General features: G+C 41.6%; 1 protein-coding gene across 3 annotated transcripts in view; it reads left to right on the top strand.

Moving 5' to 3' along the window:
- b4galt2 (UDP-Gal:betaGlcNAc beta 1,4- galactosyltransferase, polypeptide 2) overlaps positions 1 to 18,544 on the top strand; it is a 401,349-nt gene that overhangs the window by 22,761 nt on the left and 360,044 nt on the right. The window lies entirely within an intron of this gene.

The following is an 18,544-nucleotide window of genomic DNA, read 5'->3' as shown; positions in this document are numbered from 1 at the left end:
AAGCATGTCCCAGCGAAATCCTCCCACTCAGTTTTTAATCCAGCTCTAACAATGCTGTTCATTTGAATTGCCTGCAGTGCCAGAATAATCACTGTTCCCGCTGAGAGTAGAGGCTCAGGGCAGAGGTTTCACTCTCAACCAACTAATGGCCTGGAGGTCTCTGCACAAAATTCCATCCTACCTCTCCCGCTGAGATCTGTTTTAGAATTCCATAATGATCATGGTGTTTGTGTGTGCTTCTGCCGGACACTGAAATTCAAGTTCAGCAATTTGTTATTGGCCAGTTCTCCAGGCAACTATTGTGGTGGAAACAAAATTGTTACCTCAGACATCCTGAATGCTACTGAACAAATCAGAATTGTGTGTGCAACCACTTGGGGCTTAAAATGAATTCTAAAGATATTGAGAATGCTACGATAACGCATTGGCAGTGTCATCTAACTGTGTTTACTGTTATTAGACTTTCCCCTCCATGTTTAGCTTTGCCCTTGTTTTGTGCTGCACGTTGCTGAAATTGCAAGCAGGTGATGACACATTAAGGGGGGAAAATCGGAGACCCGAGTGAATAATTGTGTACTTACTTAATCAAAAGATTGTGAAATAAGCAGTGGAGAGGCACAATGTGAAGTATATATTAAAGCAGTTGAATTCAGTGCCAAATTGGATATGGAAAGAGAATAGAAAGGGATAGAAAGATTAAATTATAGGCAGGGATAGCTGGTTGGATTTTCCTTGATCCTTGGTTGTTCACAACAAGACCTATTTTTAGAAGGAATATTTTGAACCTTTTGAGTGTTGTGACCTTGGAGAATAGAATGAAATTAGCTTTCTGATAAGTTTAAATCAATGGAAAGAATAAAGGTTTATTTATACAGTACGTGAAATATAAATGCAATGAAAGTGCCTGCTGCATCAAACACACTTACACGCACATTCACAAGTGGAAAAAAAACAATTGCAGAAAGTAGCATGAATTTTGGTTATTAACAGAATATCAAGAAATGATTTCTGCATTCTTAATTAGCCCTTTAACAAGGGAAGAATTACAGCCCTGAAGGGTTTCTGTCTTTTGGTTCTTCGAAGACAAAAGGCAGCTGGAAGTACCTGAATTTCATATGGAGTTGTGACTCTATGAAGGAGAAATATGGTCATGCAAGTGAAAACAAATTAGCCCCAAATCTCGCTGCTTCAGATGTTCAGGCCGTTGGAGGCAGGGATTACTCCTTATCACTGGGTGATCATTCCTCTGAGCTTCGTGGTTTGAGACTGCCTATGCCTGTCCTTGGAATAATAAACTTTGCTATCTTAAGCTACCTTTGAACATGTGACCACAGAATCAATGCTTCCATCATCCACACAATCCGTTTTGATATTGTGAGCCATTGACACAGAATGGTGAATCGATGACTGTTGTTCACATGTGCTTGTGATAAAATGGTTTCTTTACCCTACCCTCCTGGTTACACTTCGTTCTGCATAAGTCTAGGGTGACCATTGTCTTTGAGTTCCTGGAAATATCCAGGCAAAAGTGAATATAGATTCCTTTAAGTATGATTGCATCCCGAATGTGACTTCAGTGCAGTGTTCTTCACATGATCACTTCCATTTCAATGACTTTCCAGAACCATTAGTTAGTCTCTGTCTGCACAGAAACTGCGAAGAGCTCACTGACCCCAGATGCCATTTTGGGTCAAAATATATTGTCCTTATTCTATGCTAGTCCTTTTGTAAAGAAGTAATATGTCTATCGTTCTCGTATGTTCATAAGCATACAATACGAGTGCGACAAGGGACAAAAGGAAAGAGTAAATATTTTTCAAAAGTTTTTACATTTTGAATATCTCCAGTGTTAATTAAAACCTGACAAATGAGGCACAAGATGTCCAAGGTCAGTTGTGAATGCTCGGGATGTGGTTTGCTGCATTGTTAGAGGGTTATTTAAACAGTAATGGCCTGTGCCTGACTTTCTCTGTCAACCTTAGTTCGTCGCTACTATGCAATTATAGCAGTCTTATGCCATTCAGTGCATTTTAATGGTGAGACAGAGGTGAGATACCATTTTCACAAAGTTAGTGGTGCTGCAGAACAATTAACATAGCAACTTTAACCATGTATCTGACCCTTACCTGAAGGACCCTTCACCATTTATGCATAGACCATTGAGTCCTGTTAGCTTCACCATTATTTTAACAGCAAATTGTGACCTAATGTTTCTGCGATTACTATATCCCAGATGTCATTGATTCCAAATTCTAGAGTAGTACTGTGTAATGCCTTGGGGAGAGGCACACCATATTGCAATGTGAATGCTAATAAATGACTAGCTCTGGGCATGTTTGATAAGAACATTGAAGTCAGTGCATATTTTATTTTCAGAAATGATTGATGCACCCTCATTCTATTTTCAAGAAACAATTAAAGCTATTTTACAATTGGTTTTTGTGTTAGAGGATATAATTAATATTCGGTCATGCTAATTGAAAAATGGAGTGTCTCTAACTAAACGTTCTTTAAAAAGAGATTGACCTCTTCGCAATTATTCATCATATGTGATAACTATTTCACATTTATTGCTTAGCTCTGGTTGCCCATAAACAGGATGCTTTAGTAGTAATTGAGAAAAATCACCACCACTGCATTAGATCCAGGGTCAGTAACCTTGGTTAGTTTTGAAATCCAGGTTCCAGGAAAACTAAGGCTGTGGTTTAAACTTCAGCAAATGTGATTAACGAGCTGTGAAAAATAACTCTACCAGTGTAGCAATGGAGAAAATCACTTGGCTACATGAAGGACTTGACTCAGTTTGTGATACTGTGGTAGTAGTTATTCTGTTAAAGTAACTTTTTGTTTTAAAAAAAAAAGTAGATTTTAACCAATTTTAAAACTTGGTCTAAAAGCTTGACTCATTCAGTAAGATTGCAGTAATTTAATGAGGAATTTTTTTCATCACTATTCCGTAGAAGAAATCAAAATATGTTCAGTGAGCCTTTTTATTTCTACAATTTTCCTTTTTATAAGGTGAAATCAAATGAATATTTATGTGATTAGATCTATTAATACAACATTTACCAAGTTAACAGGTTTGACTATCAAATGTCAAAAGAAAATTCAGCTCTGTTCAACATGTTTCACTTTGCTTTATTTCTGCAAAGAGCCAAGTTTGTTTCTGTTTCTAGCCTTGAGCCATGTTGTATTAACGAAGTGTTGAAGAAGTGACCAACTGGAATGTTGTAAAGTTGTGGTGTCCTTTAAAAAAGTATTCTTTATGCAGGGCAGGTCACATTTATTACTTACCTCTGGATGCCCCGTAAAGGGGATGGCAAGTCTTCTCCTTTAACCAATGTAGTCCTTGTGATGATGCACATAGCTATTTAGGACCTCAATTTTCTTCAAACATTATAGACCATGACTGCTCTGTATTTTCAATCCATTTATCAACTATTAGTGCAAATACCACAGTGCAGTCACCAAACAAAAATCTGTCGATGACAGACTTAAAATAAAATTGAATTGACTCAGCATGTTTGTCCTTGGGCTAGACTCAGCTTTTCTGCTCCCCTCTATACCAGCACTTTTTTTCTCCCAATTTCAGTTCGAAATGACAGTGAACCTTAACAAATATGTCTACCAGAGTTTATCATGTAACTTTCTTGTCAGAAGAACAAGAAGACAGGGGGAAAACTCAGAACATTGCATTCAACACAAAGAGCATTGTGGGTAAATGACAGATAGTAGTTGGTTTATTGTTTTAGTGTTTTGGTGGTTAGTTGATAATGTAGGTGAAGCAACTAAATAGCTTTAAAGCAAATCATAAAACAGCTCAAAATAACTATTTGTGAACTTGGGCATGACAGCCACTGTGAATGCTGAGCATGTCCTATTTGGCAACTCCAGAATACGCTGGGTGTTTTGGAAAACCTCAGGAAATACTCATAAATGCTTCAGTTCAAATTTGGCTGTTATAACCACTGTGTGCCATATGGAAAGCTTAGAGCTCCAGGTGATGATTACTGCACAGACAGGTTCTTTTGTTTAGTCAACCTATCCATGAATGTTAATACACCTTTGGAGCAGGTGGAACTTGAACCCTATTCTTCTGGCCCAGAGGTAGGGACATTACCAGTGTGCCATAAGAGCTTTGGCTATAGAGTTCTACAGGAGAGGAGGTGTCAAAATTCTCTGGGTCTCGCAAATTTAATGCTGAAGACCAGTATGGGAGACAACATCTCTGGAGAGTGCAGTCACAAGCAAATCCATGAGATTGTAGAGTGCAAGGAGAAATTGGAAACAATCACAAAATTGGCACATTAAAAAGTATGAGATGGATGAATAAAAAGAATCTCAAAATCTTTAATATATGTATAAAGGAAGGATGATCAGTTTAATGGAACAGGGCTGAGAGAACAGAAAATGGGTATGATAAATCAAACTCACTTTGAACTCAGAGATTATCTGAGAAAGAGATAACACAGGAGGGAGTGGTGGGGATTGGTCAGTGAGGTTGGAGGAGCAGATAGGTGGGAGAGAAGATGGACAGGTTGTGTTGGGTCAAGGAGGTAGGGTAGGAGAAAGGTAAGTGGAGTGGTGATAGGTTGGATGCAGGTGGGGGTTAGTGGTGATTGGTCGGTGGGAAGGGTAGGGCGGATAGGTGGGGAGAAAGATGGACAGGTTAAAGAGGCGGGGTGAAGCTGGGGGTGGGGAGATTGTAAAACTGGTGAATTCCATGTTAAGGCCATTGGGCTGATGGCTTCCGAGGCGGAATGTGAGGTGTTGCTCCTCCAGTTTGCAGGTGGTGTCATTGTGACACTGGAGGAGGGACATGTCACCCAGGGAGTGCGAGGGGGAGTTAAAATGGTTCGCAACTGGAAGGTGTTGTCTTTTGTCATGAACAGAGCGCAGGTGCTCCATGAAATGGTCAATGCTTGGTCTCCAGGATGTAGACGAGGCCACGGATACAGTCAACCAAGTTGGAGGATGTACAGGTGAACCCCTGCTGGATATCCTTCAGTGCTGCAATGACACCACCCGCAAACTGGAGGAGCAACACCTCATTCCGCCTCAGGAGCCTACAGCCCAATGGCCTTAACGTAGAATTCACCAGTTTTAAAATCTCCTACACCCCGACCAATCCCCATCACGTCCTACCTGCATTCACCTATCACCATCCCACCTGCCTTCCCCAGCCCCACCACTCCTCTCTCTCTCTTTATTTCCCAGCTCCCTTCCCCCTCCCCAATTTCTGAAGAAACGTCAACTGTCCTGCTCCTCTGATGCTGCCTGGCCTGCTGTATTGTCTCTGACTCCAGCATCTGCAGTTCTTGCTATTTCCTCTTGATTTGAGAAAGATGTGATTTTTGGGGTCATTGCAGGGGAGTCAGTCTTTGGGCTGGGAGAAGGGAGGCATTTGACAGATGGGTTGGTTGAATTGGAGGGCTCAATCTGAGTGACAGAGTTTCAACACAATTTTTTTTGTAATACAGGGTGAAACTCTAGTATATCTAATTTTATGCCATGTTGTCCATCACTTTACACCACATCTACAGCAATTTTAACACTAAAAGATTATTAAACTTTAATCTCTGCTGCTTCAGTGGGCATTTTAAGTACTGCACTTAAACAGTGTTGTTTTTCTGAGTAGTATATTTGATCTGTTGCTTCATTGGTTAATTTTTAAATGAATTTTAGTGGTTTTAAATGGAACAATTTTGTGTTTGAAACATTGAAACATGGAAAATATTAGCAGGAGTAGGTTATTTGGCCCTTCGAGCCTGCTGTGCCATTCGTAATGATAATAACTGACCATCGAACTTATTAACCTGTTCCTGCAATTCCCCCATATCATCCGATCCCTCCGTTAGGGCCAGGTGATTTATTGGCCTTTGACCCCAGACATTTCCCCAACACCTTTTCCTTACTAACATTGATTTCCCTCAGTACCTTCTTCTCACTAACCCAGTGCTGCCCAACATTTCTGGATGTTATTTGTGTCCTCCAAAGTATGCAGTTAGTTGGCCAGCCACTTTTGTTCTCCATTATAAATTCCCCAGTTTTTGACTGCAAGGGACCTACATTTTCCTTTACCAATCTTTTCCTCTTCACATATCTTCTAGAAACTTTTACAGTCAGTTTTTATGTTCCCTGCAATCTTGTTCTTGTATTTTGTTTTCCCTTTCTTACTCTATCCCTTTGTCCTGATTTGCTGAATTCTAAACCGCTCCCATTCCTTAGATCTATTTTCTTTTCGGTCAATTTGTATGCCTATTGATTGGATCTAATGCTATCTCTAATTTCCCTTGTGAGCTATGGTTTGGTCATCTTTGCCAGATTTGTGCAAGACAAGATTGAACAATTGTCGCAGTTCACTCAGACATTCTCTGAATGCTTGCCATTGCCTTTCTACTATCATCGCCAATGTTTCGCAACCTATCATAGACAACTTGTGCCTCATACCATTGTAGTTTCCTCTATTTAGATTCAGGATGCTAGTCACAGAATCAACTACCTTTTACTGTCCATCTTGATAAAGAATTCTTATCATATTATGGTCTCTCAACCCCAGGGAGCCAGCTGGATTGCCCGTTATTCCTTTCTGATTGTACAATACCCAGTCTAAGATGGCCTGTTCTCCAGTTAGTTCCTCAATGTATTGGTGCAGGAAACCATTCTGCATAGATTCTAGGAATTCCTCCTGTATGGTAGTGTTACTAATTTGATTTGCCCAATCTATATGCAGATTAAAGTCACTCCATAACTACAGATATTCCTTGATTGCGTGTGTCTGTAATCTCATCTTTAATGACGTTCCTCCATCAACCCGACAGTTTGAGCATCTACAAGCAACCCCCACTAATGTTTGTTGCCCCTTGATGTTTCTCAGCTCTACCCATACAGATTGCACATCGTTGGAGGTAATATCCTTCCTCACTATTATACTCATTCCCTCTATAACCAGCAATGCAACTCTACCACCTTTTTCCTTTTTGTCTGTCTGTTAGAAATACTGAAGACTCCAAGATGTTTGGTTCCCATCCCTGGCCACCCTTCACCAATCCCTCTGTTATCCCAAATATATCCTATCTGTTTTCATCTTTTTGCATGATTAATTCATCCACTTTAATGCTTCACGCATTAAGGCACAAAACCTCAAGGCTTGTCTTTTTAACATTACTTGTCCCATTTTTGTTATTTTTCGCTGTGTTGCGGTCCTTGACTTCTCTGCCTTTTTCTTATTCCCCTTCCCTTGAATCCTTAGGAGTCTATTCTCCTGTTATATAGAATTTTATAGAGACTTTTATAGAATCCCTACAGTGTGGAAGTACGTCATTCAGCACATCAGGTTCACAACAGCCCTCTGAAGAGTAACCCACCCAGACCCAACCCCATCCTTGTAACCCTACATCCCCATGGCTTATCCACGTAACCTGCACGTCCTTGGACACTGGGTAATTTCCCATGGCCAATCCACCTAGCCTGCACATCTTTGGACTGTGGGAGGAAACCAGAGCACCCAGAGGCAACCCACAAAGACACGGAGAGATTGTGCAAACTCCACACAGACAGTCGCCTGAGCGTGGAATCGAACCCGGGTCTCTGGCACTGAGGCAGCAGTGCTAACCGCTGAGCCGCTATGCTGCCCCCTCCAGTTTTAAAGTCTCGCCAACCACTCTAGCAAATACTCCCCTAGGACATCGGTTTAACCTGTCTAGTTTGCACTGGTCCCACGTCACCCAGAACTTGTCCCAAGGCCTCACGAATCTGAAATCCTTTCCCTCATACCATCTCATCAGCCACATAGTCATTTCATTTTTCTTGCTATTTCTAGCCTGACTAGCACAGGTGGTAATCCTGAGATTACTACCTTTGATGTCCTACTTTACAATTTACTTCTAACTCTCTGTACTCCTCAATCTCCCAAGTAACTCTCAGAATCATAGAATCCATACGGTGGGGAAGCAGGCCATTCGGCCCATCGAGGTCACACCGACTCTCCAAAGAGCAACCCACCCAGACCCAGAATCTCAGCTAATGCTCTGGGGAGCGAGGATCAAATCCCACTGTGGCAGATAATGGAATTATCAGCATCACTGAATCTCCCGTTGTTAATATGCTTGAGGCTGACTGTTGACCAGAACCTGCGTTGGACTTGCTATATAAACGCCGTGGCTACAAAGGCTGGTCAGAGGCTAAGAATGCTGCAGCAAGTAAATCATGTCCTGACTCCCCTGTCCACCATCTACATGGAACAAGTTAGGAGTGTGATGGAATACTCCCCAGTTGCCTGGATTGATTCAGCTCCAACAAGAAGTTCGACACCATCTAGGACAAAACAGCCCGCTTGATTGGCACTACATGCACTCCCTCCACTGACGTTCAGTAGCAGCAGTGTGTACTATCTAGAAGATGCAGATATCACCAAAGATACTTAGATTTCTGTCCAAATGTGAGGTGATGCATTTTGGAAGATCAAATGCAGGTGCAAATTATACAATAAATGGCTGAACCCTTAGGATCATCGACAGACAGAGGGATCTGGATGTCAAGGTCCACAGATCCCTGACAGTGGCAACGCAAGTGGATAAGGTCATTAGGAAGGCATACAGCACAGTTGCCTTCAATGGCTGGGGCATCAAATATAAAAGTCGGCAAGCTGTGGGGTAGCCACAGGAGACTCCTGCACTACCTGCCTTCCTCTCCTACCTTTCCTGAAGGTAACCCTGGCTGTATCTATGGTTTTTCTCCCTTCCTGCAACTGCCATCCATCACACCCCCAGCTCCTGTGAATTCCTCATTGCCTTTACCTGCTGCTCCAACTGGTCCATGTGATCCAATAGGATTCGCAACCAAACACACTTCCTGCAGACATAAACATCGGGAACATGGGAACTCTCCCTAATCTCCCACATCGGACAGGAAGAGCACATCACTCTGCTACTCGAGGGTATAGGTTTAATGTGAGAAGAGAAAGATATGAAAGGGACCTAATGAACAACCTTTTCACGCAGAGGGTGGTGCGTGTGTGGAATAACCTGCGAGAAGAAATGGTGGAGGCAGATACAATTGCAATATTTAAAATGCACCTGGATGGGTATATGAATAGGAAGGGTTTAGAGGGATATGGGTCAAATGCTGGCAGATGGCACTAGATTTATCTGGGATGTCTGGTTGGCTTGGACGGGTCTGTTTCCATTCCAGTCAGCTTTATGACTCCAAAACTTTAGTTAGGCCACGTTTTGGAATATTGTGTTTAGTTCTGGTTACCACACTACCAGATGGATGTGAAAATTTTGGAAACAGTGCAGAAAAGGTTTACCAGCATTCCTGGTCTGGAGGGTTTTATGTATCTGGGGAGGTTGGATAAACTTGGATTGTTTTCACTGGAAAGGTGAAGGCTGAGGTGCGATCTAATAGAAGTCTACAAAATTATGACCGGCATAGATCGGGTGGATAGGCAGAGTTTTGTCTCAGGGTGGAAAAGCCAACTATAAGAGGGCACAGGCTCCGGGTGAGAGGGAAAAAGTTTAGGGGTGAAGTGCGGGGGAAAATGTTTCACAGAGGGGGATGGGTGCCTGGAATGCACTGCTAGTGGAGGTAGTGGAAGCAGGTATGTTAGCAACGTTTAAGGCATATCTTGCTGGACATGTGAATGGGAGGTGAACAGAGGTATAAAAATCACATGGGCAAGAAACAACTGATTTAAATAAGGGTTAGGAATCCGCACAGGTGTGGTGGACCAAAGGACCTGTTTGTGTACTGTATTGTTCTTTGTAATTACTGTAGGGCCTTTATTCCCTCTTCATTCCTGTAGGATATAATACAAAGTATGAACGACAAAAAAAAGAGCAAAATGCACTTCTTCTCCTTTGCAGCAAATTCCCACTGTGTTCCTGATTCCCAGAAATACAGAATCACTCTGGCTGAGTCTCACTCAGCTTGTGCTCTCTCCCAGCTGCAGTGCGAAGTTTACGGATTGTGTGCTTCCAACACCCCTTTTCTCAAGTAGAGCTGAGGTAAGCTCATGGGCAATGTAATAGAAGTACTAGTGCAGAGTGTAGTAATTTTTAATTGTGGATGCATGTATTTCTAGTCAACCTGTTCAGAGATACAATTACACACCTCTGGGGGCAGGTGGGACTTGTACCAGGGCCTCCTGGTCCAGGGTAGGAAGGCTACCACTGTACCATAAGAGGGCCCCAATTTAGAACGAAACTTTTTTTTTCAGACAATTGACAATGGATAAGAAACAACCAAGTTAGAGGACCCTCGGTGATGAAGCATATGGCTCCTGTTCAAGTAGTCTGATAAAACGTTTAAAAGAAATATCTGAACTCTGAACAGGCATTGTGATTTGAACTTATGTTCTGCCACTTAGGAACACATGTTAGATCTCTGATGTCTTTTCCCTTTTTATGTGCATATTATAAAAATGTTACCTTCTTTGACACGGTGAAATAGTGAGCATTTTGCTTTGCAGTGGCTGTCAACCAGCCATTTAAATTGCTTTCCAGCCTGGCGGAAACCAACTTCTAACGATTTTGTTCCCCAGTCTAAGTTATATTGCAACAGTAGTGCAGCTTCGTGGAAGATGGGCAAGTTTGGTGTTCAAGAACAATATAGTTACAGAATTAGATTAAAATTGAGAAAATGGGAAGGAAGAGTACACGATGAGTCAGTAGATGTCTGAAACAAGGACACAAGTCTACATTTTGAGTATGCATCTGAAGTGTCAGTTTGCCACTGTTTTTTTCTGAACTAGAAGGCTATGGGTTGAAGTTCTACTCCAGGAATTGAGTATGCAATCTGAAAGAATACAGTGAATAATAATAGAGTGCTGTGATTGAAGGCGCTGTTCTTTGGGTGAAAATCAAACCAGTGTCCGCCTGGCAGATTTTAACGGTTCAGGTGCATGCCACAGCATTACTCAGAGAACAGGATTCTCTTACACTCTGCCCTTGTTTCTGCCTCAGTTTGGATCACTAGATCAGAGGAATTAATTACTATTTGTGTCATTTACTCGAGTAAACTCAGCGGCCAAGTTATCCTATATAACAATGGTATCCCTGCTTGAAAGGTAATTCATTAAGAACAAAGAAAACTACAGTACAGGAACAGGCCCTTAGGCCCTCCAAGCCTGCACTGACATGTTGCCTGCCACAAGTAAAACCCCCAACCCTTCTGGGGACTGTATCCCTCTATTCCCATCCTATTCATGTATTTGTCAAGACGCCCTTTAAAAGTCACTATCATATCTGCTTCCACTACCTCCCCCAGCAGCGAGTGCCAGGCACCCACCACCCTCTGTGTTTTAAAAAAAAACTTGCATCACCTTTAAACCTTGCCCCTTGCACCTTAAACCATGGCCCCTGGTAACTGACTCTGCCACCCTGAGAAAAAGCTTCTTACTGTCCAGTCTGTCAATCCCCTTCATAATTTTGTAGACTTTTATCAGGTCACCCCTCAAACTCTGTTATTCCAGTGAGAACAACTCAAGTTTCTCCAACCTCTCCTCATAGCTAATGTCCTCCGTACCAGGCAACATCCTGGTAAATCTTTTCTGTACCCTCTCCAAAACCACCGCATCCTTCTGGTTGTGTGGCGACCAGAATTGAACACAATATTCCAAATGCAGCCTAACTAAGATTCTGTAAAGCTGCGACATTACCTGCCAATTTTTAAACTCGGTGCCCTGGCCAATGAAGGCAAGTATGCCATTTGCCTTGTTGACGACCTTTTCCACCTGTGTTGCCACTTTCAGTGACCTGTGTACCTGTACATCCAGATCTGTCTGCCTCTGTGTTCTTAAGGGTTCTGCCATTTACTGTATATTTTCCATCTGGATTAGATCTTCCAAAATGCATTACCTCACATTTTTATGGATTAAACTCCATCTGCCATCTCTCTGCCCAAGTCACCAACTGGTCTATATCCCGGTGTATCCTTTGATGGTCCACATCGCTATCCGCAATTCCACCAACCTTTGTGTAATCAGCAAACTTACTAATCAGACCAGTTACATTTTCCTGCAAATGATTTATATATATTACAAACAGCAAAGGTCCCAACACTGATCCCTGAGGAACGCCACTAGTCACAGCCTTCCATTCAGAAACACACCCTTCCACTCAGAAACACACCCTTCCACTGCTACCCTTTGTCTTCTATGACCGAGCCAGTTTTTTATCCATCTTGCAAGCTCACCTCTGACCCCGTGTGACTTTACCTTCTATATCAGCCTGCCATGAGGGACCTTGTCAAAGGCCTTACTAAAGTCCATGTAGACAACATCCACTGCCCTACCCTCATCGATCATCTTCGTCACTTGGTCAAAAAACGCAACCAAGTTAGTGAGACAAACCTCCCCTTCACAAACCATGTTGCCTCTTGCTAATATGCCCACTTATTTCCAAGTAGGAGTAAATCCTGCCTCGAAGAATCCTCTCCAATAATTTCCCTACCACTGATATAAGGCTCACCGGATTATCCTTTCCACCTTTCTTAAACAGAGGAACAATGTTGGCTATTCGCCAATCCTTTGGGACCTCCCCTGTAGCCACTGAAGATGCAACGATTTCCCTCCAGGCCCCAGCAATTTCCTCCCTTGCCTGTCAGTATTCTGGGGTATATCCCATCAGGCCCTGGGGACTTGTCTCCCTTTAGTGTTTTTCAAGACTCCCAATATCACCTCCTTTTTGATCTCAACATGACCCAAACTATCTACACATCCTTCCCCAGACTCATCATCCACCAAGTCCTTCTGTATGGTGAATACTGATGCAAAGTACTCATTTAATACCTCGCCCATTTCCTCTGGTTCCACACATAAATTCCCTTCTCTGTCCTTGAGTGGGCCAACCCTCTCCCTGGCTACCCTCTTGCTCTTTATATATGTATTAAAAGCCTTGGGATTTTCCTTAAACCTGTTGGCCAATGACTTTTCACAACCCCTTTTAGCCCTCCTGACTCCTTGCTTAAATTTCTTTCGACTTTTTCCTTGTATTTCACCCTTGCTTCATGTGTTCCTAGCCTTGACAAATGCTTCCTTTTTCAATTTGATCAGGCTCACAATATCTCTCGTTATCCAAGGTTCCCTAAACTTGCCATACTTGTCCTTCATCCTTAATAGGAATGTGCCAGTCCTGAGTTCCGAGCAACTTGCACTTGAAAGCCTCCCACATACCGTATGTTGATTTGCCCTCAAACATCTGCCTCCAATCTACCTTCTTCAGTTCCTGCCTAATATTGTTGTAATTAGCCTCCCCCCAATTTAGCACCTTCACCTGAGAACTACACTTATCTTTATCCATCAGTACCTTTTAAAGCTTACTGAATTGTGATCATTGAATGTGAAGAATTTTGGAGGATATGATACTGAGCTGAAAGTACAAGTGCTATGTTCCTTATCTTCATATGAACTAGTGTTGACTATTTTTAGCAAAATTCAAGGTCAGCCTCATGCAGAGATTTCTGGATTGATTACATAAAAATACAGCAGTATGTAACAGATATACAAAATTTGTGAATTGAAAAATCTTTAAATATTAGTATAATCTTGACACCAGCTATGTTGATGGGGTGCAATATTAGCTTGTTTTTCTTTCTGGCCCATTGTGTTTTCAATTGTAATATTGTTCAGATTGTTGATCAAGCCAATCCTTAACCCTTAACTGTAACTACTTGTCAAGAAACTGTCTGTGGATTACCTACCAGTTTATCGCCTGAGAGTGGAGTCAAGGAGTCAAAATATGCCTGCGTGACTGCCTTATGTCAAATAGTTTGGATTATACTATCATTTTCCTCACATGACTGATCTCCTAGATATTATATTGCGTTGTTATCTATTGATGGCATATAACTCTCTCCCTTTGAGTTGATGTGGTTGAGCTGTTTACCTTGCTGCCTTTTGGGAGAATGATGCTAGTCATCAGTGACATTAGAGTGATGAACCCCCTGTCGAGAGAGGTACCACCCACTTCTCCTTCAATTGCTTGCTCCTAAGTAAACTACTTTCCCATGATTTTTGCTGAATTTGGAATAATTGGCTTAAATCTCACTTCTTGATCTGAGGGAAACCTGTACCTGTGTGAAATACATTTGTATATGACTGATATAGCCATGTAGTTTTCTGTAAACTCTCTCCAAGTTGGAGATGCATGTTTCGATTCTACATGTACTGGACAAAGAATTGACACACCTTTGACTACAATGATGACTACAAGATGTGGAGCTAAACTAAGGACAGAGGAATGAAAACTAAAGACTTTTAACATCAAAAACATCATCATATATATCACCAAATGTCCAAAGGAACCCTACCAATTCTTTTGACCAGCCACCAGAAGTACATAGAACATAGAACAGTACAGCACAGTACAGGCCCTTTGGCCCACGATGTTGCGCTGACCTATTATCCTACTAAGACAAACTACCCTGCATACCCTACATTTTACTACCATCCATGTGCCTATCCAAGAGTTGCTTAAAAGTCTCTAATGTATCTGACTCCACTACCACTGCCAGCAGCATATTCCACACGCCCACCAGTTACAGTAACACTAGAAGAGTTAAAGTTTCCTCCTCAGTGCTATGTCATTTGCCCCGCAGGCCTTTCAGTACCCCATAAGATCCATATCAACCAGTGTAGCCCTGGTATATAGATTGTTAACATACTCATTAACTCCATTACATCTTAAGCATTTACGAAGTCTTCAATAACAAATAAGTGTGGAAAGCTTTTTGTGCGTCTTAACAAGTAGGCCTATAGTTTTGAGGACTTCTTACTCTCTGTTATGAAATATTTTAATTCTATGACTGTGATTTTAATCAAAACAGGCTCTTTATATATCTCGCAAATAGTTTGTCAGCTAACTCCATTATTAAAGGTCATTTTTCATACAATTCCTGCAAATGTTTGTCAGTCCTTGATGGCGTTTGCTTGTACGCTCAAATTTTACAGTCATGACCCTGTTTCCAGACATCTGATTGGTCTACAGGAACCCACATATTTTCTGTGATTAGCTCATGCTAATTGCTTTGAGAAGCTGAATGGCCTGTTCCTGTTCTTATTTTCCCAAGTATGCAGCTAGCTGATACCATTTTTGATCAGATTTATCCTATGTGATGTTGCAGAAAGTGTAGGAATCGCTTTCGTTGTCACACATAAGGTTTTGTGGTAGCAAGAGTGAAAGGAAGGGTGAAGTGAAAGGAGAAGTGAAAACCAACTTTTATAGATGCACCACAGAAAGCATCCTATCTGGATGTATCACAGCTTGGTTTGGCAACTGCTCTTCCTAAGACAGCAAGAAATTAGAGTTGTCAATGTAGCCAAATCCAAGATGGCAGCAGAGTAGGATGCTTCAGCCAGATTTTGTCTGCTCCGTCCATTTCTTTTTTTCCTTTTGTATACTTTCCTCTTCTCTCTTCTTTCTTCTCTGCTTTGGACTACTAGCCTCAGCATGGACACGGCGTGGTGGTCTCTCGATGGCCCGGTTTGATGGATTCTCAGTGGTACGTGGTGGTCTTTCAGTGGCCTGTGGTGGTCTTTCGGCCCGGCATTGCCTCAGCATGGACTTCTAACCTCGGGGTGATTCCAGAGCGGCCTCCTGGCCTTGAGAGCCTGAGGTGAAGCCTGGCGTGATCTGGAGTCAAGGTCTGGTGAGGAGACAGTAAGGACTGCAGATGCTGGAAGCCAGAGTCAATAAATGTGAAGCTGGAAAAGCACAGCAGGTCAGACAGCATTGGAGGAGCAGGAAAGTCAACATTTCGGCCTGAAACATTGACTTTCCTACTCCTTGGATGCTGTGCTTTTCCATCTCCACATTTATTGACCCAAGGCCTGGTGTGGATTAGAGGCTAGGTGCCGGTGTGGACTGGGTTGGAAGGACCATTGTTCTGAACTTCTAATTTCTTCTCTGTTTTTCTAATTTCTTCCTACGATCTGCAATGCTAGACTGAATAATCTGTACTGAGGTAACTTATACCTAAGATGGCACCATTGAGTGGTGACTTGTAAAGTTTTCACTGTATTCATTTGAGTACAATAAAACTAGATCAATTCCATTCAATTCAGTCCATCACAAAAACCAGCCTTCCTTCCATTGACTCTGCACTTCCTACTGCCTCGGGAAAGCAGCCAACATAATCAGACACCCCTCCCAGCCCAGGTATGGTGTCTTCCACCTTCTTCCATCAGGCAGAAGGCATGAAATTTTGAAAACGTACCAACAGATTCAAGAACATCTTCTTCTGGCCATTATCAAACTTTTTTGAATGGACCTCTCATCTTATTAGAGTTGATCTTTCTCTACAGTTGTAACACTATATTCTAAATTCTGTTCTAATACCCTGAAGTATTTATGTGACGTATGATTTGACTGGATAGTACACGAAACAACACTTTTCACTGTATCTCAGTACATGTGACAAAATAAATCAACTCAAGAGAGCACCTATAGGGTGAAAGTGGGTAAGAAATATATAGAGACAGTGGGATGTAAGGAGCTGACAAAGTAGTACAAATAGATTGTTATATTTTATGTTCTAAGATATCAGGACAAATCCAAGTTAAAAATAGCTTCACAAATAAAAATGAGGGAAAGTGTGAGAAATAGACATAGAAAGCGGACTAACAAGAAGTGGAAAATAGATATAAAAGGAGGAGAGCAAGAGAAAATGGAAGGAATGGAGAGTGGGGAAGAAACAGTTGATGTGAAGAAACAGTTGATGTAAAGAAACACTTTTTAAAAATTTCAGCATAATGAGGTATGATAAAACTGGTGATAGTAATGTAGCTGCTCATCTCATCTTGGTAATATTGTAATACCAGCACAAACCTGGAAAGCATTTGCTGTCAAATTAGTATTTTTAGTTACCATCATTGCGTACATCATTAGCATTTTCCTATAGTAATGGAGTTGGGTCTTTTTTTAAAAAAAAAGTTGCAATAGCACTGAAAAATGGACATGTCCCACGAGAAAAATGTTCAGATATCTCAAAGTTTGAATGTATTAAATGGAATTGGTGTTAGAAAAGGTGGTGCAGTCCCCATGTACCTTCATGTCCCTACATGTGCTGTATTAGAGATTGGTTAAACAGTTGTCATCAAAATAGTATCTTTATTGCAATAGCATTTCTTTGAATTCAGGATTGATTGTGTTTTTTCTCATCATGGACTTCAGCAGAATCAAAGCTTCTGACCATGGGAAAAGGCTACATAAAATTGTGGATGTGTTAAATCATTGGGATTAAAATGTTGCCAAAAAGTATATATGTCCCATGTGAGTGACACTTGTGTATCTCATAGTTTAGAAATTGCAGTTAGCAACCAAGTCACTGACACGGTGTTTTTCAGCTGTCAGTTTAATACATCATTGTGAACTATTTCTGCAGCTTTCGCACTCAGCTGGCCAGTCACTGCCTTCCTCATAAGATTCTTAGCTGCATGCGTGAATATGTAATAAGAAAAGGCTATTAATTCCCTGTAGCTTGCACTGTTGTTGACTCTCCCTAAAGACAAAAGTGATTTGCATCTATTCAGAACTCTCTTGTGTCTTTCAAATGTACCAAAGTCTCTTGCACAGAATTAATTATCTGCTGCCGTTATGGGTGATAAAGTGGCAACCATTTCCTGCACAGCAAGTTTCCACAAATCTGCTTGGCCTGCTGTGTTCATCCAGCTCTACACCTTGTTATTTCAGATTCTCCAGCATCTGCAGTTCCTACTATCTCAGAGTTTAAAACAACTTCCTTTTAATAATCACTTACTCGAAACCAGCATTTTGGATTTCATCTTCACTATTTTTTCTGTCCCTGTTGAAAATGGTTCTGGAAATAAAATGTGAAAACTGAATACTAATTTGTCGGGAAGTGGTGGCATGTTTGTAATGTAATTGGGCTTATAACTCAGAATCCCAAGGCGAATGTTCTGAGCACATGGGAATGAATTCCATCTTGGCAGATGGTGAACACTGAATTCAATAAAATCTGGAATTGACAGCTGACCTAACAGTGACTATATAACCACTGCAAATTGTTGTAAAAACCATTTCTGAAGAAGAGTCTAGGCCTGAAACGTCAGCTTTCCTGCTCCTCTGATGCTGCTTGGCCTGCTGTGTTCATCCAGCTCTACACCTTGTTATCTCTTAAAAACCCACCTAATTCATTAATGTCCTTTAGGGAAGAACAGCTGCAATTTCCTGGTCTGGTCTTTGTGTGATTCCAGACGCAAAGCATTGTGATTGACTTGACTGTCCTCAGGGCAACTAAGAAAGGACAGTAAATGCTGCACCTAATTAGAAACCCACATCTCATGAACAAATGAGAAAAAAATCCCTTTATGTCCCTCCACATGCAATACGCACCGACCAAACAGTAACATACGCACTTCTTAAATCAACCAATCAAAACATTCCAGACAGGATACAAACTGGGATAGTAGGAACTGCAGATGCTGGAGAATCTGAGATAACAAGGTATAGAGCTGGATGAACACAGCAGGCCAAGCAGCATCAGAGGAGCAGGAAAGCTGACGTTTCGGGCCTAGACCCTTCTT

Source organism: Rhincodon typus, chromosome 10, assembly GCF_021869965.1.
Source record: "Rhincodon typus isolate 14 chromosome 10, sRhiTyp1.1, whole genome shotgun sequence".
In the NCBI taxonomy this organism is placed as follows: Eukaryota; Metazoa; Chordata; class Chondrichthyes; order Orectolobiformes; family Rhincodontidae; genus Rhincodon; species Rhincodon typus.
The sequence above is the reverse complement of the archived record's forward strand: the minus strand, read 5'-3'. Positions and strand labels throughout refer to the sequence as shown.